Source organism: Plectropomus leopardus, chromosome 10, assembly GCF_026936395.1.
Source record: "Plectropomus leopardus strain MGB_pleo_1.0 chromosome 10, ASM2693639v1, whole genome shotgun sequence".
Lineage (NCBI taxonomy): Eukaryota > Metazoa > Chordata > Actinopteri > Perciformes > Serranidae > Plectropomus > Plectropomus leopardus.
Window position 1 is genome coordinate 30,512,778 of NC_142185.1, and position 26,902 is coordinate 30,539,679.

The 26,902-nt window shown below is 37.9% G+C and overlaps 1 long non-coding RNA gene across 3 annotated transcripts in view; it reads left to right on the forward strand.

The window, feature by feature from the left end:
• The window catches only part of LOC148188566 (uncharacterized), a 154,013-nt gene that overhangs the window by 45,020 nt on the left and 82,091 nt on the right, over positions 1–26,902 (forward strand). For all 3 annotated transcript variants that reach the window (XR_015777707.1, XR_015777708.1, XR_015777706.1), the window contains exon 2: positions 12,127–12,203. This is a non-coding gene — a long non-coding RNA (uncharacterized LOC148188566). The remainder of the gene's footprint in view (positions 1–12,126; positions 12,204–26,902) is intronic.

Genomic DNA, 26,902 nt, shown 5'->3' on the forward strand with positions numbered 1-26,902 from the left:
ACAGCTGACCTGCGGTGTTCAACAATGCTGCGCTTATGTGTGTAGCAAAACCGAAGTTCTACAGTTTAGGAAACGTAGCGCCAAAGGAAAGGACTGTCCAACAGCAGGTTAAAGCTGTAAAAGTAATATCAGTATTGCCCCCTCATAGACTAATATTGATTTTTTTATTATTATTATTATTATTTTTTTGGCTAAAACATATTTTACAGCTGCCCACTGTCCACAGCAGCACATTGCTTAGATTCAGTGGCTTTTATGATGTCTTGTAAGCCCATAATAATAATAATAATAAATAATAAATAATAAACTTTATTTATATGGCACTTATCAAAACCAATGTTATAAAGTGCTTTACACTTAAAAATCACAAATTACATACATAGGAAACATCTTAAAACACAAAAGAAAAATATAAGAACAACACAGAAGAAAAATTTTAAAAAGCAAAAACTACAACACATAAGACAGATTTAAAAACAATAGCCTATGGGGGCTGGACATAATTGCATGACACAATAATAGAAAATTCACTCAGTATGAATTGTCGCCTCATAAAACCCCACTTCAAAAATTCTAAACTATCCCTTCAACATCCTTGGCAGAGGTAACAAGACACAAATAAATGATTGTATGGAAGTAGTTTATTCTTACTGCCTTTATTATGATACAGCTAAATCATCACAGGTGGAGCCACCTGTTTCAGAAGTGCTGCTGCACGGCGATCATCTGTGTGCAATCAAGGTGTGGCGGGCAAGTTTCATCAGTGTGTCAAAGTAAACAACATTTTATGGTTTCACATCGTAGGTCTCAGATATGTAAATGGTTTGTAATGGCTCCATTCAAACATGATAGGACTGTTATTGATGAGCTGCAGTGCTTGCAATGTATTTGGCATCTGGTACATGAGAGGGAGCGCTGCTGAGAACAGCAGTGCATAATACAATCATTCAGTCCCAAAGCACAGTTAAAGAAACAAGACATTTATAGTGCTCGTTTAGTTTCTATAATAATTGCCCACGTGCTATATGTAAAGTGTGTAAAGATTTGCATCCTTAAAGCTGTAAGGCAATATAGAGGATAATAACTGAGGCAATATAGAGGATAATAACTTGATTTTCTTTTTTAATTGCTTCTTCTTTGTCTATCTGTTGTTCTGTGGGATAAAAAATATTTTTTAAAAACAGGATTTTGGTTTTTATGGTTCATGGTTTCTTTCTCAGCAAATTCCTGAAGTGCATCTCTGAAAGTGGCTGAATAGACCATAACTGACAGGCCCACTGCTGAATGTTCAGTCTCTTGTCAGTAACTGTACTGTGAATGAACAAACGAATAAATTAATCTTTATTTTGAACATGTAAAAACAAAACACATAAATAATGTCAAACAAGCCTTATGGCAAGTGCAATGAACAAAAACAAGAAGACAAAAAAGGCGTATGCATCAATGTCAATAACAAATAACAAATACTCAAGTCACTTAAACTTAAATATCACATGTTTGAAAAGGAGCAGGGAGAAGTACACACTTGTTTATTTCTGTCCCTGTATAAACTGTGGAGACAAAGACGCATTCTGCACAATTCCCCTGCAAAATTAAACATTGAAATGAAAGAAAACCTCAAAGGAACATAATATCTTTTGGAGTGCAGTAATGTAGGAATAGCTGTAAACCTTCAGGTTTAAGTGTTCATGGGTTCATGGGTCTTCACGTGGATTGCCTAGCTCTACAGTGACAAAAAAACTTGAGTGTAAATGCATCCAAGAAGCTTTCAAGACTGATTGAACTCTGACTACTCAAACCATCTTGGCAGATGTTTTTAGATGTGTTCTAACTTTAAGTAAATCACAAGTAATGGTGAATGTTAAATGGACAGCGTTTATATAGCGTTTTCCTGGTCTTCCAACCACTCAAAGCGCTTTTACACTACATGTCACATTCACACACACACATTCACACTCAAGTGGCTGAGGCTACCGTACAAGGTGCCATCTGCTACTCAGTTTTTAACCATTCATGCATTTTCACACACTGATGGAACAGCCATCAGGAGAAATTAGGGGTTCAGTATCTTACCCAAGGATACTTTGACATGTTGACAGGATGAGCTCAAACTGACGATCTTCCGATTAGTGGACGACTCCCTCCAGCTCTGAGCCACAGCTGCTTGTTGTTCTGGCTGACAAGGAAGTTAGCTTAGCCTGGTTCCCTCGTCAAAAAGACCATGGGATTTTTCCATTGGATTTCAGGGGATTTTTGCAGAAAATAATCTTAGTGGCACCTTTATGATACTTACACATTTTGTTCAGCAAGATAATCTTAACGCATGAATTCCACTTTGAGGATTTCTGAGGCCTCAATATAATCGCTAGCAGTAAACAATCTAACGGTAGGGTATAAACAAACTGCTCTGTGTTCACATGATGTGACCTCCACAACAAGGCTGTAAAGCCGTGTTCTGTGTGGCTTGGTGTGATGAAGTTCTGTAGTCTTATCACTTGTTAGCATTTGTCTTTTTTGAGACACATGAAAGCTTCAGAGTTCGCAAGTGGGGTATTTACTGACAGATTATATGTCGTACAACAAAATGTGAAAGTCTCTTAAACTAATCTTAACCACAAACCTTATAATAATAATAATAATAATAATAATAATAATAATAATAATAATAAACAACCAAAAGAACAACAACAATAATAGATAGGACGTATATAGCGCTTTTTTAAGTACTCAAAGACATGAAACAGGAGAAAAGAATTTGAGGCTTCTAACCAAAAACCCATTCAAAAACAGACTATAGACTTTGAGACGAAGGAACCAGAGGTAGCTGATTCCAGGTTTTTGGCATTTCCATGTTGGCTTCATTTTCCAACCCTTGAGGTTGCCACTTCTTGTAAATATATCCATTATAACCACTCTCTTTCCTGTGATGAGCAGCTAAAATTACCTTAAGATTACACTAAAATTAGCTGCGTTTCTCTCTGTTCCATTTTCTTTCATACCTTTCCTTTTTTCAATCTTTCCATCACATTTTGTGTATACAACCAAGTGGAGCACAGTATGAAGGCGTTCGAGGACTGTCCAAAAGTGTGGACCATTATCCCCATGTGTAGGATTCACTGTCTCTCCACTTTGTGTGGCGGCGGGCTCTTTCAAGCGCGGCCATTCAAAACAGGCTTAATCAGATGCCCTTCGACTTGGTCAGATGCTCCCATGCTGTTGCCCTAGTTTATTTAAAGCATGCTGAAGCCTTTAAAAAGAGACAAAATCCCCACAATGAAGCCTGATAAAGGCGACGTCGTGCTGTGGTGATGCTTCCCTGCCGCAAGCCCTGGAGGGATTGTGAAGGTGGGTGAATGCATGCAGGAAAAATACCAGCAAAAAAAAAGAAACTGGAGGAAAACCTGCTGCAGTCTGACAGAGATCTGCCACTTGGGAAAAGATGTATTTTTATAGCAAGACAACAAGTCCAAAAAGAAAATGGCTCCAAAACAACAATGACCTCAATTCAACTCAGAAACTGTGGCGGCGCTTAAGATGTTCAGTTGCAGTCCTCATTATGCTTTACTCGATTTAACCATTTAAAAGGTTTAGCATATTAGTCTGATTCCTTACAAAAACATGCAATGAGCAAGTTAACAAGATGCTGCCCAAAAATGGGCAAGAAATCGATAAAAAAAAGTTTCAACAAAATTACCTGAAAATGAGCTAAACATTCTGCCTGTAACATGATTTTAAATTTATAATTATAATAATTATGAATATAGTTTACTGGACTTTTTTAAATTTTATTTTATTTTTTAAATCAGTTCTTTTCCTTGTCACCTTTCACTGATTTCTTGCAATTTGTGGGACATGTTTTGCCAAATGGCTCAGTGCCTTTTCCTTCATGTTTTTGAAAGAAATCAAACCAATTTGATTTTTGATTACATTTTTATTTCTTATGTTTCAAAGGGTGAAACAGCTTGTAAAAGGCATCTGAATTCAGCACAGCACATCAGAGTTCTATATATGTGCGTAGTTCTGATAAATTTGAAGACACATTGTTAATTTCTGTCAAACAGTGTCAACAAAATTATAATTACATCCCATGTGTCATCAACCTAACTAAAAGTATCATGCATATGTTTACAGGTAAAAAAAAAAAAAAGTTTTCACAGCTAGAGTATCTAAAATAGGTGTTAAATCCGAAATCCTCTAAAAAGTTGTCATTTCTATTAACACATTGTCATGCTGTTATATATGTGCTAATCCCAACTATTCTGAGGTTGGCTGGCACTTCGTAGCAGGCTCAGAAATCGCTCAAGATCTGGCAGCAGCTGCTTCCTCTTCAACTTCTGGATTATCACTCTCAGTAAGCAATTAGAGATATCCAACATTGTGCAGCAGTATAATCACCATGGTTAGGGTTCAAGGACACTCGCATGAAGTACCTACAGAACTCTGCTCAAGCAGTCAACTTCTTCCACGCCAAACTGGGAAACGTTTTTATGTGTGAATGCACTGACACGTCGAAACCACGCGGCAACCTTCAGGGCTGAAAAAAGAAGCCAATGCATAAGTACCAAAATCAAATTTTAAGCTTATTTCCTCATAAATGACAACTTTGGGGTGTAAATTTACACACTTAAAATCAAGGGATCAAGGTGCCACCCTTAATTTCATACAATTTAACCACACACACACATTTATATATATATGCATACACACACACACACACACACACACACACACACACACACACACACACCATTTGGAAAGTTGTCTGACTACTAATACTAACTACGAAAAATATTCTTACTTTTTAAAATATTTTTATTGAGAATATAAAAAACAATTGTGGCTAAATCCACATTGTTTTTTTTAAGATTACAAATATTTTTTTCATTTTTTTTTAAAAAAAAGAAAAAAAGCAACAAAAAAAGCAAAACCGTTTTTACAGAAAGGGTCATGTTCACTGCCCCAACTTTTCTGAACAAAAAGCACAACTCAAGCAAAAAAAAAAAAAAAAGAAACACCAAACGACCACAAACAAAATCAAAAGTGCCCTTACAATATCAATTACTTCAGAAACTACCAATTCATTATTGTAGGTGCCAGTATCAGACATTATCTACTTTCCCTCTATTCAGGACAAAAAAGGGGGCCAGACTTGTTTGAAAATATCTCCTTTCCCCATTATTCTACATGTTATACATTCAGAAGTAGCCATTTTTGTCAACAGTTCAATCCATTCCCTAAAACAACAGGAACTATATGATACCAATGTCTTAATATTATTCTACATCCTGTTGTAACCAGACGGACCCATAATCTCTTCCTAAACAACTGCTCTTTCTAAAAGCTTCTAAGGTTAAATGAGGTGCCAGAGTGTATAAAAAAGCATCAAATAGTTCATCAAAAGAAATCGCAGGGAAGGAACCCCCTGGACCCCCCCTGCTGAGTCCCAGACTAAGCCCTCAGTGTCCCTTTATCTTAGAAACACCCTTGGTTGTCATGCGTTTATCAGTGTAGCTGAGTGCAACAGGCTGCAGACCGTCTGTATTACTTTTTTGCAGATGTTCTTTTAATAATTGCTCTGCTGCGCTGTAGCATCAGATGAGTGTCGCAAACCTCGTTATTGTAATATTAGGTTTATTTTAATGCCTCATAGTCCTTTGAATATCACTGTTTATGTTTATCACCGTGCATATAAAAAATTTAACATGTCACATGAGGACTATACCCCCAGTGTGAACATCTGCCCGCACAGCTGTGTCTGATCCGATTGGAGGAAGTCATGCAGCACACTGTCCCACACAGCCGCATTGCAAACCCATGTAACTGCTGCCTGATTAAGCCTCCGTCACCACGCAACAACTTCCAAAAGTAAAACTCACACAATTACAGTCCAATTACCTCCAACTCTCAGTTGTTACTAAGATGAACAAAGGTCAGGTTCAGCATTAGTGAGAAGAAGCTTCAGTACAGCAGTATGATGACGCAACGCCTATACATACTAATTCCCAGAGTCTGAAAAAGACACAACTCTTCATTTATCATCCCTCCTAAAGGTTAGAGTTGTTTTATTCTTTGTGATTTCTCTTCACAGTTAATGCTGCAAAAGATTTCTTTGTCACCTTCAAAAACTTCACCCTGTGTTTTTTTTAGCCTGATGGTATTTGTAAGCACCAAGCTGCAGGCATTTTCCTCCTTCCTTTTGTCCTTTCACACATGAAGTGTGAACACTTTTGTTTGCTAAATCCTTTGCAGTTGAAACACAATTCACAAATATACACCGGCTGAATTCAGAGGATTATTGTGTCATTGTTGAATGTTGGAGACCTGCGTTTTTTTATACAGACATACACAGGTGTGTCGTTTCCATTCACCTCTTTTGATGTACATTTTAAGTTTGCGCATAAACCTATAAAAAACCTGAGTGGGGAGCCAAAACTTGAAAGAAAAACTGTAAATATTGAAAAAAATGTTTTTATGCTGAGTGAAAAAGTTGGTTTATAAAGAATAAATGTGGTTTGGCAACAGATTTAGCAAATAAGTGACGACATACATTCATTACATAGACCACTACAAGCTCTTCCTGATATCTCTGAAGGCTTTAACACTAAGTCAGTTTAGCAGATTTTCCCGTGTTTGAAAAACCTACATCAACACACTAATTTTGGTAGAAAAGGGCTATAATAGTTGCCTTTTTTAAAAAAAATTTGAAATACAAACAGGATCAAATAATTACTTGTTCACTCATTTACCACCATATAGGGGACTTTGTCTTCCTGTGGGCAGGGCGTGGTTGATTACATTGTCAACCGTGCCACCAATTTCAACGGGAATAACACAGTGGCATTGGTTTTCAGTGCAGCTTTATGGCATTGAGAAAATGAAATACTTTGTCTCCCTCTCTTACAGTGAAAGTCAAAAACATTGTCTCTGTGCTTTAGAGGGTGGAGGCCGCAGTGAAGGACGCTGTTGTTTTCCTGGCTGTGAAGGTGGAGGCTGCCATCAGCCTGCATCAAAAAAGCAGCTGTTAATGACCCATCATCTCAGGGACACGCTGTAACCTCCACAGCGATGGCTCCTCGATAGATGCTGACTCTTTTTCTTTTTTTCTCTCTCTTTTTTTTGTTATAATACATACTTACTGCTTTCTCACACTGCTGTTTCATCCGTATGCCACATGTAAAAAATATCCACCGCCATCTGATAAACGCCCAGATCGAGATTAGGTCAATGAATACATGTAAACACGAATATATTTTCTCTTTTCCAATTTTCTTTGTTGTCGATGTGATGATAAGCTGGCATGTTTTTGTTTTTGGTGATAAGCCTCCATGTTTTTGTAATGAATCACTAACTGGCGGCCTCTGCTATCTGATGCTGTTGTGTTGTGAAAACAATAATGTGTTGTTCACAGCTGCGATGGGCCAGATCTGGCCACGATGTTTGAAAAGCACAATGATAAAAGCAGGGTGATGTATCACAGCTGTTTGTGTGTGTCAGGTGACAAAGATAACAGCAGCCACATCCTCTCAGAGGACATTGTCCTCACGCTCAGAGATAACAAAGGGATGCTGTCTTCAGCCTCTCTGCCCCATTATAGCAACCCGATCTGTCCTGCTGCAGCTCAAGAAGCGGCACGGGCTTCTTACACAACTTTTAAAGCATCTTGCTTTTAGAAAACAGGGGAAGATGAGTGCACTGGGACACTGAGTAGCTGCATAAATTCAGTGAATGCTCCATTAAGCTGCCAGATAACATGTTTCACAGCCACAAATAGTAAACAATCTTCACTGTCTAGGCATCGGCAGGCTGAAAAGTGACGATAAAGTACATGAAATAACCGTCCTTCAAATCTCTGCTGAGCTCTGCTGTGGGTTCGGGAAAAGATTTTTCCAACTGAGAGTGGCTTCATGGCTGGGAAATGCAGCTTTAAAGAGAAGCAGTGGGAGGCCTCATCACAAATGCAAAAAAAAAACTGAAGCGAGAGAAATGCAGCACCGGTGTTACTAATGCCACCTCAGTGTGCCAGCTGATAGAGCCTATGGACGCCTTGCCATCAAGCTGCATTCATATTAAGCATGAAAAGGATTTATTAACAGCTAATTTATTGAAATGGAACAAAAACGTCACTCTCTCCACACTCTCTTTGATGACTGATGGAGATTTGGGTCGATACTTCAGATTTCTGAAGATCACTGCAGAGAAATGGTGTGGTTTTCCTCAGTGGTGGAAGGTGGACGGGTCTGTCGGAGCCCTTTAAAGTTCCAACGAGCATTTATGCTAATGTTGTCTTTTTAGGAATTCAGATGACAGCAGCGAGCCAGGAAATGGGTGATGGATTCATCACACAATAGATGAGGCAGAACGTCACACGAGGAGCCCAGGATTTCATCCTGAGCATTAAATCTCAGTCTGTGTGCGTCTGGCTCTCGACCATTATTGGAAGTGGTATTACTGGGAAACCATCTGCAATTTCTCCATCTGTCCGCCTTCAGTTTGAGAGAAGCTTATTTATTCATATATATTTTTATAGGAGTGCTTATATCTGTGTTGTTGGCTAACACACAAACTGCACATTTTCCACCCCCTAACTCTTTAGATAAGTGTCAGCATATTTGTTTAAATTTTATTTTTATTTTCAGTCAAATATTTAAATATTAAAGCTCAGCCTCTTAATTTTGGAAGGTTTAAGGGGCCAAAACTAAATATAAAAATACATAGTATATTATAAATAAATCCTTTAAAAAAGAGTAAATAAAGAATTACATTACAGAAGCATTCATCCCCCGTTCATCTCCAGCACCCGACTCCTCGCTAGCAGACACTTACAAATAAATAAATGTGTGAAGAAATGACTCAATGAATAAAATAATTACATGGGTAATTCCATAAATATCTATAAATAAGAAAATAAATATGTCTTGTTTAATTTATGATTTATTTATGGGGAAAATTAAGTATTAAATTGTTTAATTAGTTTTTATTTCATTTATTTATGAATATTATATAATCATTTATTGAGCGATCAATGTTTTTACATAATTATCTAAGCATTTGGTTAGATTATATATAATATAACACACACACATACATATATATATATATATACACATATATATATAATTTAATTATATAATCATTCTTTGTATTTATTTATTGAAGCATATTTTTTCTAGAATCAGTGATGAACTTATTTTGGCTTTATAAAACCTCTATACTTACAGGTGGACAAGGTCTTAACTCTCACTAGCTAATTAGCACCTGTCAGTCAAACACCAGTATATGGTATTCACATTTCAGTGTACTTACAATGAAAAAGAACTTTGTAAAAAAAAAAAAGATACATTATGTACAAAAAGCACCAATAACTCACAATATACATTTTAAACTTTTTTAGGCATTGATGAAATGCTGCCAATCTGTTTTACCTGTTTTTACCCAGTGTGTGAGTAAGAAATACAGATGATAATATGTGAGTAACACAACAGGGGAGCAATTAAAAATTGCTGTAATTTATCATTCATCACAGCTCCACAGAGGTGCCCAGTTATAACAGTTATAATTGTCTGTGGTTCATCTTAGGTTTATGGTTAATGAGAGTCAGCCTATAGTTTCGCTAAGGTCACATTTAAGGTTACGTAGAGTCTGTTCCGCACAGGCAAGTGATGGGCAGAAGAAACTTTATTTCCCTGCAGCATAATGAATTAAAAAATACCAAATGTGACATGCTAAATTGGCCTATACTAAAGGGAGTCCCTGCATGTGTAACAAAAAGATGAATGAGTGATGATTTCTCATCGTCCAATTAAAGAACGGAGGCTGTCAGCTTTCCTTTCATCTGCCATATTTACCACTTAATCCACTGAGGGCACTTTGAGAGGCTGTTAGGAGCTCAGTGCTGTCATGTACTTTTCCTGTCAGAGTGAAAGTTGCAATTACTAATCCAATTTAGCAGCAGAGGAGTCATGTACTGTATGTATGTTAATCTGGTTGCTGCAGCTGTTTGATCTCTCGCTCCCCTTGCCTATGAAAGGGCTACTTAACTCACATCACAAACAACACATTTTCTCCGTTATGCCTGGTGGTGTAACCACGCTGAGTTTTATCTGCTGAGAGGGGTTTTTGTTGTTGTTGTCTTGTCTCTGAGATTTCTGCCACCATCCCAACACAATGGAGGTGTAAAGAAATGTGTTTGTGCCGCTCAAAGAAAATGACATTTGAAAAACTTGACAGCAACTGACAGCAACTTGTCTTTCTAGCAACAGCGGCCCTCTTACTTCAGGTAATCCTCAAACCTCACTTTTTCAGGGAATTGTGTTTTATCGCACAAACAGTCATGAGCCCCGCTGGCTCTCAAAAAGCCTCTTCACACCTGCATTTGTTTATTATATAATTGTATCAGCTTTTAAATGTACAAAGTGTAATTTTCTTCAGCTTGGGGTCTCTCAATCAAATGGTGCAAAAGACGAAGTGGTGCTGTCATTGCTGTCAGTTTCTCTCGGCTGGGATTCCTTTAGTGTTGAGCGTTCAGTGAGCTGAATTATCCGCAGAGGTCTCTTTCTCTTGAAAACAAATGGACCTGGTGATTTAAACTGGAAAAAACACTGAATAAAACAATTTTATGTTAAAAATCTGTGTCTCACCAACAACCTTCAGGTCTTTGCAGAGGAGCTGCCAGCCCGTCTCCCAGTGTGTGCTCACCTTTTTCTCTGATAACTTTCTTGGGTCCAAAACAGGAGATATTTGCAAACATGAACAACTCTCTTCCAAATCCAAAAACTAGTGCTAAAAGTCAGATTTGTGATGTGATATATATAAAGTATGCAGCTACTCCACAGATAGTGAGTGGTGAAAGATGTCAAACATGACAGTGAGAGCAACCAAAGAAAATTGCCTATGAGCATATGAGTGCGTTTTCTGTTTCAGTACCAAGAATTACAACAGAATAAATAAAGAAAACAAACATTTCGTGTTTTCAAAAAATCAGGTTCCCATTCATTGTCTATGAGCAGCTCCAAACTTTATATCCTATGACATCAGATGTTTGAGACAGACTTCTCTGGTTTCTGGCTTTTAGACAGAGTAGCTCATATATGTCACATATTGATTGTACTTTCTTAAGCCATATATATAACATATTGTAATCTGTAATTTAGGATCTGTTTCCTTTTTAAAATCCAGATGGTCAGAGAGGTTTTACTGGGAGCCGAATTCTCTGCAGAGGTGTCCTCCTCTCAGACACAAATGGACCCAGTTATTTCAAAGACACTGCATGAAGAAATTTGACGTTAAACATTTTTCCAATGCTGTTTAGCACAGCAGGGGCTGGAGCTGAGCTATGGCTAACATTAGCTCAGCTTTTTTCTCTGATAACTTACGATACAGATGTTCGGGAGGTTTTCACTGTGAGACGAATTATCTGCAGAGGTCTCCTCCTCTCCAAAACAAATGGACCAGGTGATTTTAACGAGTAAAAACACAAAATTATGCAGTTTCATGTTAGAAATCAGTGTTTCTCTATTGCTGTTTGGGACAGACAGGGCTCAAGCCAAGTTGAAGTTAACGTTTGCTTTACCAATTTCTCTGATAACTTCCACAACGACTAAAATCCAGAAACATATGTTTTTTGAAAATTTAAAGAAAAGGTAAATTTGTTGTCAACTTCTTGCTAAGGGCAAATTACGCCACTGGCAGTTGACCAAATGACACTGTGTCCTTGATTAAAATCACAGATTTCTCTGCTTTTGAACATTGTTGTAAAACGTTGCAGTAGTTTGCCCTCATTTAAAGGCCATCTCATTTAAAGTTGAGTCCCTTGCTGTCAGAGGGAGACTGTTGTTTGCTTTGGAAACTGTAAAACATGAAGGTTGTTTTTTTTTCTTATTTAATTTCTAATGGTCTTAAAACTACATTTATACAGTGTCAGGTCATTGTTTTAAAAAGGCAAATGAAATAGCTAAATCAGAGTGAAAAACAATAGGGGCAGTTACAGCAGTTCCCAAATTTGATTTAAAAAATTAGTTACAATGGTACTCGTGCCAGGAGAATGCATCACTTGTAAAAACATTAAATTCATGTACTATAATAACATTCATGCTGTCACCAAATACTGACTGCTCACTGTCATTCCAGATGTGGCCACTCCCTCCTGCCCTGCAGTCACCACCTTCCTGGCCTTGTACTCACCTGCTTTACAAACATCACTACAGGTAAGAAGAAAAATATTTATTTTTGAATTTGGGGTGAACTGTCCCTTTATGGTGCATCCCACTAATTTGCCGTGGTGAGAGAAGAATTCAGATCCTTTATTTAAAAGTTAAAAGTCCTGCACTCAGAAAAAAGTACTTAAAGTGTAAAAATAAATAAATAAATGAATAAAAAAACAACCCAATGTAGAAAAATCTAAAAAAAACAAACAAAAAAAAAAAACACAAAACTCAACATTATTAAAATCACCTTTTCAAATCCTAAAAACTCAAAATTATTAGAAAATTAAACAAAAAACACCAGCATTCAGATAAATTTAGTGAAGTAAAAAGTGAAAGATTTACCCTTTGAAATATAATGGAATAATAGTATAAAGTTACATAAAAAGAAAATACTCAAGTAAAGTACAAGTACCTCAAATTTGTACTTGAGTAAATGTATTTAGTGACATTCTACCACTGCTAGTTTTAAAGTAGCTACTACGAAATTAGGAAGGAGGGAAAGAATTTTGACTTATTGCTACAAAGTGTTGAACATATTGAGGCGACAAGATGAGATAATAGTGTTGCATCCTGCTACAAATTATTGCTAAAACTCTCTTAGTGGAGATAACTTTGTACATGCTCTCTCTCCCTCTCTTTCCTTTTTCAGATGTGTTATCTCTTTATCGCTGTCTCTCTTTCCTCGTCACACTCTTAATTCTATGAAAATTAAAGAATACCAAAAACCCCCTCGAGAATGGGATTAAAACAAAAAACACATCAGCAGGTAAAACACGCTCTAGTTTCGTCATTTATTTTCCCGGCTGGAGGACCTTGTTTACTGCACTTTCCTTTGAAAGAGGTAAACACTTGATGAAGATGAGAATAACTTAGATGGTGAAGTACACACACTTCAGATTTCAAATGCAAACGGACGCAAAGAGACATCATCAAAGAGACCTCGAAAACAAGCACATTATCCATCGCCACATCCTCTTCAGACTGATCAAAACACCGTCTGACCCATTGTTTGAATTCCAAACTGCCTGAAACTTTGAATGAGTCACCGCGCTCGCACAAACAAAACCGCATAACATTAAAACAACACTAGAGGCTGTGGGGGGCAGCGATTCTACAGGTACCCGTAAAGACGTGAAGTGTGATCCAGGAAGGCCAGTTTGAGCAGCAGATTCATGAGTTGTAACACCGCACGGGGATTTGATGCACTCCGAGGAAGGATTTTACAACTTTAGAAAGTTTTAAATCATCTTATCCAGGGGAAAGCAGGGGAGACAGGACATGGCGTGGGTTGTTAACATAAACTGAGAGAGCTAGCATGGCTAACAGGCTTACAACAGCAGACCACGAAGTTGTTAATTTTTACAGCTTCTTGTCAAAAGCTTTACTGTCACCGCACTCTCTACAACCGAGCAGCTTCCCTTCATCTCTGCGGCTAATATTATTTCACTGTGCAGTTCCATAAACAAAGATATAAACAGTCATATTTTCCCAAATGAGATGTCAGTTCAGCTCTCTCTCTTAAAGTGGCTGGACATCAGGGAACCGTACAATTTCAGATGTCAACATTCAATCAGTTGAACTCTGCACAAAGAGAAAGAGGTGTTTTTTTACGCTCTGACTGCAGTTACACTGTCATTTACTCAAGCACTGTGTCTCTGAGCTCACAGATATCAATGTACCATGAAATGCACCACTCAAGCAAACATCTTATAACTTTCGTTCATTATTTTTCAAATGTTTTTTTTGATTTTACATTATAGAAATCAAACTAGTGCTCAGTAGTATGGAACATAAAGACAGAAATATGACTGACATCACAGACCATCACTGGAATATATAAAATGGACAAAGACAAATAAATACATACATAAAAGCATAGATACTGATAGTGCTTATTAAAGGATATGCACTAAAACAAAACAAAAGAAAAGTGTACTCTGAAGAGGGAATTGGGTCTCAAAATGGGACAAAGAAGGTTATGAGACTCTGTAGTACTTTTTGGTGGAACCTCGGGCCGTGTATTTAAGATCTTCAAGTTTAAGATGAAACATTACCTCCTCCACCCAAAGTGAAACGGCAGGTTTCATTAAACCTAATACTGCACAAATTGATATATAAAATACACCCAATGGAAGCACGTCAATTTTGAAAAAACTCCCATTTAATGGAGAAAAAGTTTTTACGCTGGCATGAAGTGGTATTTCAGATTCATATTCGAAAAAGCGAAAAAGGAGTATCAATAGTTTATTTTAAAATGCTATAATTTTTTGATGCATTGGAACATCAAATTCAGACAATTCTCAGGTTAAACTTCAAAACATAAAAGCGCGCATTCAAGTAAAATAAAACACTGAGCCTATAGTTTAAAATGTCTAATAATTCAAACAAAACCAAAGCAGTATACAAACAGGGAGTCTTTTTTTCATGGTAAAACGGCATGACTGACAGCCTTCCTCTTTACAACAGGTAGTAGTAGAGTGGCACATTTGTTTTAGACAGCGAGACTCGTGTCTGTGTGTGTGTGTGTGAGATGTGTTTTGCAGTTACGGGTCGGGCTTTGGATCTTCGATCTTCGATAATTGGTCATATAGGTGTGATTGGAAGGTTGGTATTGCACATTGCTGTTCCAGTACCTGTTTGGAAATGGATGTTGAAAATCAAACCTGTGCAGCACTCTGCCGTGCCACATTTTAGCTAATATGAAGTTATGATTGAACAGAATGATCAGCCCAACTTGCTGGGTTACATTAACTCAGCATGTGTTCTTTCTGTCCTAAATTTACCCAGCCATGTGGTTGAAATCTACCCAAATTGGGATGTTTTGAACACAGCACTTTGTACTTTGTAAAGTGATGTCTTTGTGCAGGAGGCAACACATGCCAAAACACAGGAAAAAAAATGTGATTGTAGAGTCGGTCCCCTGCTGAATAAGCCCTGCCGTGGCAAGCCAGTCACTATTTCATGTGCTTAAAACCTTGCTGTCACTCTTGCAGTCCTGTGCGTACCAGTATTAAGGATTCAATACTCTCTTGGCATAATAGTGGGAATGTCATTTTTTATATTGATATGGAGATTGCCTCTCTACTCAATGTATTTGAAAAAATCACATGTGAGATGTACTGGCTCTTGAGAATGAAAAGACTGACTGTAGTGGTTTCAGCTGGATAGTTTCAATCATGGTAAATGGATTTTCTAAATGCCAAAGTAACTGCTTTATAGATTTGCCTTCCCAGAGAGGAGAGCAAACTCATTTAGATGGAATATTGCTGACTGCCAAGACACCTCCATGCATTCGCAAACCAAACCAGGAGGGAATGCGGATTTCACCGTGTCCCTTTGTGATACATATACCTCCTAATCCAATCCCTGACAGATCATTTCAGCAGCCATATTGATGCATCTCAATTACCGTGAGTGTCACTGTTTACTTTAGTGACCTGGATTGCTGACGGCCTCTCGTGTTTTCTTTGATTTGGTTTCTTCACCGCATCCTCTCCCTCTTGCTCTCAGTTATAATCTTGTAAGTGTGGTATAGCTAAATGAGCGTTAGCGCTGCACATAGAGGCATAATTTTGTCTTATTCTTAAGTGGGACTAATTTTAGGCAGCAGGAGGTGCCATAAAGTGAGGGAGAAACCCTTGTAATTGAATTCAGACATCCAATTAACTTATAAAGGTCTGTCACGCTGACATCCAATCAACTAGTTTAATTTAAAAGCAGTTCCTATGTGGCCAGGTCCAGTTTTCTTAAACACAGGGCCTTAAAACACTGATTAAAATACTAAAATAATAAATAAAAGTAAGTAAATAAAAAGGGGGGAAATGCTTAATACCACCTAGGATTTAGTTAGGAGCCTAGGACTGTCTAAAAATACACAGGTTCTTAAAATCAGAGGGGAGCAAAGATAAAACCAAACAGAAAAGTGAATTTCACAATTACAAACACTAATGACAAATGTCTAAAGCAATGATTAAAAAAAAAAGATCAAATACTACTTAGCATCAGAGTTCACTTTTAGGTCAAAGTCGAGCAAATTCTCTTAATGTGTCTCGCGTCTCCACGAGGCTCCGATGCTGCTCCACACCAGCCGCTGCCACCACTGTGATCAGCTGTCGTTTCTCATGAGCGAGTTTGACATTGTGTTTGTTTATACTCACTGCTCTGTGAAAGAATGACTTTATGCACAGGTGCGTGGTGTTCCTCTGTGCTGTGTCATTACAAAGATACATGGCCACCTACTGGCCTGGCATGCATACTACAGCGTTTTTGGTTGTTTTTGCAGATTCGTGTACACAAGGATTGTTCTCAAAATGTTATCATATGAACCTGGATTATTTTTTTAAAAACATATTTACGGTTTTGGTAGGGCCGTTTTCATCTAGATGTGGCCTTAAAAACAAAAAAGATATCCAAAGTAATAAAAACAGCTACATAGTTAAACTAGAAACTCAGTAAAATGTGATAAAAACACAACAAATCAGTAACAATGATAAAAACGGTGCGTCCAGTGACTCACCTGCTGGAACAGGGACCCTATGTACGGAGGCTGCTGTCCTTGCTGCAGCAGCCGCGGGTTTGACTCCGTCCTGTGACCCTTTGCTGCAGGTCATCCCCTCTCTCTCTCCTCGTTTCAAACTTGAGCTGTTCTATCTCTAGTAAAAAACAATGATTAAAAACACAGCAATCCATAAATAAAATTATGACGAAACAAGCATGCAAAATTAGTTTTCAAAAAACAACAATATAAAAATCACACCACAACACACAGCATGCAATTTCTTGTCCAGTCACACCTTTGTAAAAGCTTATTCTGGAGTTTTTAAAGCCATCTTAACTTCTGTATTAATTTGCTCAGACAGCCCGGTGTGATAGGATGACAGCTGAGCCATCTGAGCCTCTGTCATGACTACTGAGTAAACTCCATCTGCTAATGAAGAAAGTAAAATGCTGTTGAATGCTCTGAAAAAAAACAAGAAAGCTAACCTTCAGTTAAGAGTTTTGGCAAGTTACAATGATGCACTTTTGCATCAGGAGCTGTAGTTTTTTAGATGAATAGTTTGATCATTTGGGGAAATGCTTGTTCGCTTTTGTGCCGGGAGGTAGATGAAAAGATTTATACGACTCTCATGTCTGTACTGTAATTATGAAGCTACAGCCAGCAGCCTGTTAGCTTATTTTTCTTATTTCTTTCTTTCCACATCTAAAAAAAAAAAAGATTATACAATGCTTAATAACAATGTGAAGGAGAATAGCCCAAAACCCTCCAGGAGTTTGAAAAGCGGCATCCTCAGGGAGTGATAAAAGAAATATTAACAGTTACAATAACCCATCAAATTTATCACATATTAAGAGACAAAGACGCTACTTGACAATAATTCTATCTATGAACACCCACCTGTTTCAGAAGTAGAATAAATAAGGCAGGGTCACATTAACACATATTTATTAATTTATGCACATAAACCATTGTTAACAGTCTAAGAACCTACTCTTATGTGATGTGATTTAAAGATTATATAGGAAAAGAAAGTTTAAAGGGAAGAAAAAGAAAAAATAATCAATAATAAGCAAGCAATATTCCCACAAAAAAAAAACTTTAGTCATGTGGGTGAGAGAAGACAGACTGGACCCAGTTTATATTGACAAGCCATATGGGAAGTATTAACTGCACAGAGAAAATGATTTTTGGGCTTTTTTTAAACTGTTGTAAAGACACATTTTTAAAAGAATGGTGCAGAGTATTCAAGATTTTAGATACTTGGTATATTATACAAAACTGAGATTGAAGTTTGGGAATGAGGGGCTCTTAGGAGACCAGAACTTTGTGTCGAATAAGTATGAAATTGATAATTATATACAAATATGTAATGGAAAGATGGGGAAAGAAGCATAAAGATCAGCAGCAGAAGGGGAAACCTGGACTCAGAAAGGCTTTAAATTCTAAATGCAAGTGTTGTAGTAGACTCTCATTCACCTTAGAAAGTGAACAGTGAACTTCAGGAACATGTTTTGCTTTTGGAAAGAGACTAATGAGCAACCACTCAATGACAGATTGAATTTAGTTACAGAAGTAAGTGAAACAGCCTCCAAATGAAACAACAAAATGAGTCATTAGGACACATCCTCTACAATGACACACAGAAGACTTTTCTGACAGGGTGGCATCATTTGTCGTTGGCTTGCAAACTACTGTTGGAAAATAAATCTGTGTCATGATATGACAGCACTATGATCGATACATAAATATCATATCGAAGTTTCTTGGGTGACGTAGTTCAGATTACATGCATACGAGCAGACCACTATACAAGATGAACAAGCAAAATCGAGTCTATTTTAGTGAGCATCTGTGCATTTACAGACACAATTTGGGTGTATTTAAGCAAGATGTTGGTGCATGTCTGGCATTGGTTGTGGCACCAAAACTGGATGTATTTTAGTGAGATGTTATTGGGTTCCGGATGTGATTGTGACAACAAAACAAGATGTATTTTAGTGAGAAGCCAGGGTATTTAGAGGTGTAATCGTAGCACCAAAGCCGTATGTATTCTAGCAGGAAGTTGGGCATTTAGAGACATGATTGTGGCACCAAAACTGTGTTGTTTTTGTGGGAGATGCCAGGGCATTGACAAAGACTATTGTGGCACCCAGAGTGGGCGTTTTTTAGCAATATATCATAATCATAGTATTTTCAGATGAGATTGTGGCACCAAAAACGGACAGGACACCCTTGAAGAAGATGATTTGAAGCTCAATGAGACTATTCCTGTTTAAAAAAAAATAATAAATGAATGAATTAATTAAAAAAAACTCACATCAGGGTGACCAACCAGGTATATTAAACCGAAAAATGATACTTTTGTAACTCTAACCAAGTGGTTTTGGTACCCAAATACAGCCAAACGTAAACCACAGTGTTAAAATGTACAAATGTTACATATTGTGGTTTGCAAAAACGTACAATACCAACATTTATTCTGTTGAGAAAATATAATGGTTTGGGTTGAAATGGCTACCCCTTAAAGATAAGCGGAGCTTCATGGTGACAGTAGTAAATGTGGTGAAGGTTGAAGAACGGTCTTGATCATGCTTTATAAGAAACTTTTGACTGTTGGTAGGAAATGGGAAACAGTTGTCTTCTGTGTTAGTCTGATATTTAATGATCCATCCATCCACCCTGACCTCCTTCACATCACCTCACGTCTTCGTTTGTTCCCGTTATAATTATCCAGCCTCTGAACGTAAACGTGTCATCTTGAGTCACTTGGTCAAACAACTAGACGCTGTTGTTCTTCATGGGAGAACAGTCTAAGAACATCAGTTAATCAAGATGAATAGATTACATATTAAGTAAAAAGACAAATTCACCAAATTGAGAGCCACAGCCGCAGACAGTTTGTCGGGTTTGTTTCAGGTAGCAGAACTGTTGCACAGAATAAACACAGATGCTCTAAGACTCTCGCTGTGGAAACACTGAGCCGTTTGATGTTTGTCGAAATAGCTGCTGTTTAGGAAACAGTCATTAACAGAAGCAGGGTTCAGAAAAGCATAGAATGATAGTGATTGTATTGAGTGCTGATTCATTGGTGTATGTTCCTCTCCACTGATTGGGAACAAGCTGCCAGCAAACAGCCTGAAATAACACCATTCTGGATGAACAGCCCTCCTCTATTAAAAATGCTACCAGAATCTGTTGGCACAATCCTGTTGCAGAAAGAAAACGATTCTCTCAGGACTGACTCGGATATTGTAGCGGGGGATACGGCCATTTCTCAAAAGGCAATTTCCTCACAATAGCGTCAGCCATTCTGATTCCTGGGGAAAGGCTAACATCATTTCATCACTTGATTAATTGTTATGGGAAGAGGTAGTGATATGACAATCTCATATTCACAGTGCGGGAACAAGCAAGGCTTATTTTTAGAGCAGGCAGCTGCCAGGAGTCGCATTAACTAGGATTCCTGAACTAGGTAGCAGAAGTAAGCTCTGTTGACGGTTTCTGATCGGACTAAAGTTATTTTCTCACCTATTCTGGTCTACCCGCCCTCAGGGGTCAGATGAATCTATGGAGAAGGGGTTGGTGGTAGCATGCTGCTCTAATTAATTGGCAATTAACTATATCCAGTCGTAATTACAGTTTCCAGACAATTAAGTTCAGTATGATGAATGTCAAATATAGACGTATTGAGTTATTGAAGTAAATGAAAATTAGTTTCCTTCATATATGTCTTTTTTTCTCCACTCCTTCTCAGAGTGGGTGAAGTTTGGATCTTCGGAATTACTTGACATTGGTTTTTCCCATCAAGGCTTGGCATATTTTCCATCAAAATTAGCAGCTTTTACAGATTTTTTAAACATTGGAAAACCCACTAAAAATAAGTGATAAGATCCTTTTTCATTGCCAGTCGAACAGAGCTGTGTACACGGCTCACTGTTTTGTTTTGGGGGTTTTTAACTGTCACGTTTGACGTCAAGGACATGCAGCAAATGGGCTAAGCTAAAATAAATAAGTGTAAATGTATTTGAATTTTTGATTCTGATTACTAATTCCATGTTTGTTTCACATTAAGGTAAGTTTTTCAGTGTCTTCCTGGTATTCATTTATGACTTGATTGTGTTTGTTCCCACCCTAGAACAACAAGAAGCAAGACTAATGAAAGTGCTTAATAGGCCGAAAGAGTTTGGCCTGAAGCTGTCATTGGAAAAGTGAAAACAGATTTAGTTAAAAAGAGAAAACAGGATTAAGCCCAGTGAAAAGTTACTTTTTCATTCTCTCTTTCAAACTCGGTGCTGACTATGTTTGAGCCCTGCTTGGACACCTACCGCGTCCCACCGGAATGACGCTGAACGGCATCAGATGAGGACGGGCTTGAACAGAAATAGAGGCATTGCTTTTATATGCTGCCGGTTGGCCTGATGGCACCAAGCACGCCCACATGCAACGCGTACAGGTGGCGTCACTTGAAAAACGTGGCCGGACAGAACCAGTTGCGTGCGTATGAAACGCTGACGGACAGCGTCAGGTGATAATGCTTCCGGTAACCACGTAATACAAGCAGCGTAAGTGTGCGAGTGGTGGGTAGGTGGGTAGATGGATGGGTCCCACAACAACTGCCTTTTTACAACCAGTTTTAATCATTCAAAAGACATCTATAAAGCTGGACTGCAGAGCAACCAGACCAGGCTGCTAATTGAGACAGGCCTTTTTTTTTGTCAAAATGTGTCTTCACTCCTGGCTAGTAAAGGAGATTGAGCATTTAATTGGGACTAGGTTTTTATTTGAAGTTTGATATTATATTGACATAATAACATGAGATTAGATATTGTCATAGATTTTGGATATGGTAGTATCTGGTAGTATATGGTGGTAAGTGTTGTCTCTTTCTGGTTTTAAAGTCTGCATTACAGTTAAGTGATGTCCTTTTCTGAGCTCACCAGACTATTCTAGCTGTTCTATTATTTGACTTTACCCACATTGTCATTGTATCCACATTGCTTATGACTGTTTATCAAAAATCTTATTAATATTTTATGGAAGCACCAATTATCAACTTGACAATATCACTGCGATATCGATATGGATTTCCATATCTAGAGTCACACCACTAGCATGACAAAATCGGTACATTATAAAGGGATTTGAAATTGCGTCAACGTCCAGCACAAATCGTTCTTGAGGCAATCACTCTTTAGCATTTGCTGCCTCACTGAATTATACCCACAAAGTATTTCAATCAACACCTGCTTAATAATTGAGTGTTTTCTTAAGCCAGCCCCCGTTTGTGAATAAGTAAAAAGCAATTGGCTCTGTCAGAGATCTTTATGATTATTCTTATCTGCTCCCTGGAAACTGGTAATGTAATTAAGAGTGAGACACTGATGCTAATTAACCTTGGTAGAGGTGAAGGAGCTGGGAGCTGCTGTTGTTTTAACTAGTGAACTGGTGTGTCTCAGCAGTGATTAATCATCTGAGGCCTGCGGTCTGTCAGTAAACAGGGAAAAGGACACCTTGGGGGGGTGTGCACTGATACAGGTATGGTACAGGGAAAAGCAGGTATGAGCTGGTGGAATATTTTTTTTTGCTTTTGGCTTGTTCTGCCCCATGGGGCAGTTTTCAACAGCGATCGCGTGATGGGGTTCCAGCCTCCTCACAGAAATGTCAAGCAGAGGGCATCTGAAGAATTAATTTAAACACAAGTACAGGGTGTATCCCAAGGCGCCTTGGTGATGTAATTACATGTTTTCCCATTATTCATATGCAGACAGATATGCATGTGGCATTTCTCATAACAAGGGGTGAAACTGTAGACGAGCTGCAAACTGATGCTTCCTCCCTCTCGATGCTGTAAATAGAACATAAAAAGGTATTTAAACAGGAGCAAATCATCACATTGTGGCTTCTGTTTGTTGGGAATCCACTCTAGCGTATTGTTACCTGCACTGTATTTCCATGTTTTTATAGAGTATGTGTTGTTGATGTTGTACTTAAGCCTGAAGTCATAAAACATGTTGTAGTTTAGTTTCGGAAAATAACATCTCTCAATTCCAACAAACCTCCAAATGCAAAATATGTAATTTGTCATGAATGGTGTCAAAGTGAAATTGTTTTCAGATCTGTCTATGATAATTTTGGGTAGGGTTTAGGCACAAAAATGACTTGGTGTAGAGAAAGAGCATATTTGGGGTCAAAAGAGCTATTTTATCAAGGTCGGGAAATGTATGCATTGATGGCTGAAATAAAAACTACTTGTACAGGTTTGGAATCATTGTGGTGATGTTTGATGGGAACCGACATTGGCTGGAAGCGAGTAGCACGCTCCCCTGTCCATGGGCAGATTATTAGACAGTAGGCCCCTGGGTACAGATATGCAAAAGACCCCACCACCTAGGAGCAAGACACACACATTTTGTGTTGGTTTTGCTTCTTTTTAAAAAAAAAAAAAAAAAATGTTTTGCATCTTTCTTTCATTGGTATACATCTTTTTCTGTCTCTCTGAGGTAATTTTTTGTCTTTTTTGGTTATTATGTGTCTTTTTGGGATTTCTTCTTTCTTCTGTATCTTTGTGGTCGTTTTGAGTTTTCCTGGTTGGCAATTTGATTGACATTTTCCAAATGACAGTGAGAAGGGGCCATAACACTTGGGGCCCTTGGGCTTGAGTCTGGGAGGCCTGTTCAGTAATCCATCCATGCCCTTGTCAAAGTCAAATACATTTTTTTTACTCATAAATCCAGCCTGATGTCTACTCACCTGAATGTGTAGCTGTGTCACAAGAAGAAAGTGTGTACATTACAATTGTATGTGTCCTACTTATCCACGTTTTTTAAGTGATGTAGTTCTGATTACACGTATAAGAGCTGGCTTAGTCAGTTGGAGGTGGAGGGGATGGCGGATGGCGGATGGCGTGGAAGAGAAGACAACTAAGCTTAGACCAGTGTTTTAAACCACCAGGAACAAAATTGGCACTTTTAACCCAGACACTGGCAGTATTTTCAACCATGACTGTGGCACCGAAAGCAGGAATTTTAAGCCAAAACATGACCTTTTTTTCTGACCAAAATTAATTGATTTTATGCCTAAACATTACCGCAACCAATGTAAAGAAAGCCTAAGTATATCTGCTACAATCCAAAATACAAATGGTATTTATCTGCGGTTTGCAGAAATGTACAACAATGGCATTTACTTACCATTTGCCTGGAATCTGAATATGTAATTTTAAGACATTTGCTGAAACAGCTGATGCTTTTCATGGGAGGACAGTCTCTTTAACATATATTCCACAGATATCCAAAATGACAAAGGCAATCCCTGAAATTATATATATATATTACCTTTCTTACGGCTGCACTTTCAAACACGTCCCCAACAACCTTGACATTTACTTTCTCCCTAATTCTGATAACACATAATCACTAACATCACTGCAGAGATAAGAGAACATGTAATTACTCCGGAGCCCTAATGTAGAAAGCATGTTATCAGTACCTCTGTCCTGCGCTGTCAGTTACAACCATCATTTGCACAAAAGGATCTTTGCAGGAACACAACAGTTTGTACACAGTGTCATTGTTAATGAAAGTGGAGTTTTGCAGAATTAAAATAAGACTTCTACAATTTGTTTACTTCCTTTTTAGCTCCTTAAAAGTGTTGCAGACTTAATAATAATTTTAATTGTGACTTTTTTGAGAAACAGTGACTTCCAAAATGTCATACTCTGCTGGTTGCAGTTTTAAACATATCTTCACCATTATAAAACAATTGCAATCACGCTTTAAAACTTTTTGATAAGGTTAAGGCGACAAAATCTCTTGGTTTGTCTTTGAAACCTGAGCAAATTTTCTTGATTTTCTTTTTTCCAAAAACATGTAAAAGGGCATCGTAAAAAGCAATGACCAACAGAACAAAATTTGTGAAAAAATGGATGACAAAATTACCTGAAAATCAGCAACAACCAAAAAAGTACTATGCTATTTTGTAATTAAAAGAAGTCAACAATGACTTCAGGGCACAAACAAAGGTCTCCTGGGTGAAAGTCCTTTGCTTTTTTGACCCACAACCGCTCTGACATTTTTTTCAGTCTTTATACAGCATCACAAGAACTGTCATTTTTCATGCTACATCACTTCAATTTCTCCTCTGCTCCTGTAATAGTTACTACAACCTTGTGAGGTTATGTCTTAGACTTAACATAACATGAGTGATAAGCTGCTTGCAAATTCGACCTATAAGCATGCTGTTTTTGCATCATTTCTCACAATCTCACCAACATGACATTAATGAGTGAAATGCCATCATAAACAACAACAGTGATGAGGAAAACGGCCAAAGTTTTAAATATATATGTAATATTTTATGAAAACACAAAGCTTTGTGAAGTATGAGTCTCATTTTGTGGCATCTAACAGAGTGAACATTCCTGACAGTGTACTAATGTGGAGGGAAAATTTGCTAGTTGTGATCTACAATAAAACTTATGATGCATATTTCATGCTATCCCCATTATGTTTTAAATGTTTAAAATATCTGGCAATTCCCTTTGCTGCTGTTACATTTATTCACCTCGTTCTGCTAAATCTCCTCGTTTCTCTCTCATTAAGATGATTTAAAAACATTTTCTCAGCATGACGATAGCTCGGATTTTGCATTGAACATTCAGCACTTGTAACTGTGTGTCTTTATTTACCTGCGCACCTCGATTGATGTTATCCCCCTGATACCTCCCCCAATCTTCCCTGTAATTCCTCTCTGTGCAGATAAATAAATAGCTTCAAAAGGATCCAGGCCTCTATATTATAGTGCAAGCATGCAAACTAAATGGTGTGTTCAGACTCCTGCAGCGTGGGACCATCAGAGGCCCTGCAGCACAATCTCATTATAAACATCCCTCTGTTTATTCCCTAAACTGAGAGGGCTATTATCAAGCATGTGGCATGTTGTCATCCCCATCCACAGCAGAGATGAGCTTGTTTCCTCCCGTCTGAAGCCGTCCCCCGGTCATATGCTGAGTGCCCGAGTGACAGGCCATCACTCTCCATCTCCAGCGACCCACAGCCAGACAGGAGTTTCGAATGGGTGTCGCTCTTACCAGTTTTGTCAATCATGACAGCCCTCTATAGCGCCTTAATGCAGCACAGATGGTGTGTTGGTGCATGTCCCCGTTTGTCACCGAAATAGAAGCGTGACAGGGTCTATACCCATGTGAGGCAGCAGAGTTTTAGCTTGTTACAAACTACAGAATGTTTGAAGCTAAGTGCGTTTCACTCTTGCAGTATACAGTACCCTGCAGAATAACTGGCAGAGATGAATCAGCCATAACACTGAAAACCCCCACGACAAAAACATAATGAGCCACATCTGTCTGCAAATGGTATATTTTTTAAACAATCAATCGTTCCAATGCACATTAAAAGTCATCCTAGTTTTTTTGTTGATAAATTTTCCTCAGTGTAAATCATAAACTTATTTTTGACAGCTGGATTTTCATCATATCCAGAAAACTGACTTCAACTTCTTCACATCCCAGATTCACTGGCGCCTCCAAGGGAGGCTACCAACAGTGGTATTTTTGCCTTTTGTGATGTCATTTCTTGGACTGTCTTCAAATGTTTCATATTCATGTTTCAAGATCTATACAAGCTAAGCTAAAAGGTTCTGTAAGACAATGAGCCATAACTGATAAAAGTATTAATAAATATGTCATAAAAACAAAAAACTTTTATTAGATTTTATTAAATAAACACATAAAACATACTGATCCAAAATATTTCTAAATGTAGAAACATAGACAAAATATTTCTTTACACTTCATAAGTTAATTGACCATGGTACATTATTATGGTTTTGAGATATGCTCATTATTGTGAGCATAGGCATTCACCATACATAACGTAGTGTAACAACGTCATCATGAACGAAAACAGTGATTACAGACTGAAAGCCTTGGCTTTCTGCTGCTGCAAAGAATAACTGTTTAAGCTGTCATGGCATTTGTTTTGTATTGATATATATACAGGATTTTGCAAACAATAATCTCCCACAGCAATTATGGGGAAATACGGGCATAATTATGGCAAAATGCCAGTTTTGCACAGCATGTAGGGTAATGACGTGATAAGAAAGACGGAAGCTTTGGCTTTCTGCTGCAAAACGAATGAATATTCTTGCAATTATGGTTTATAGTTAAGATTGATTTCAGTGG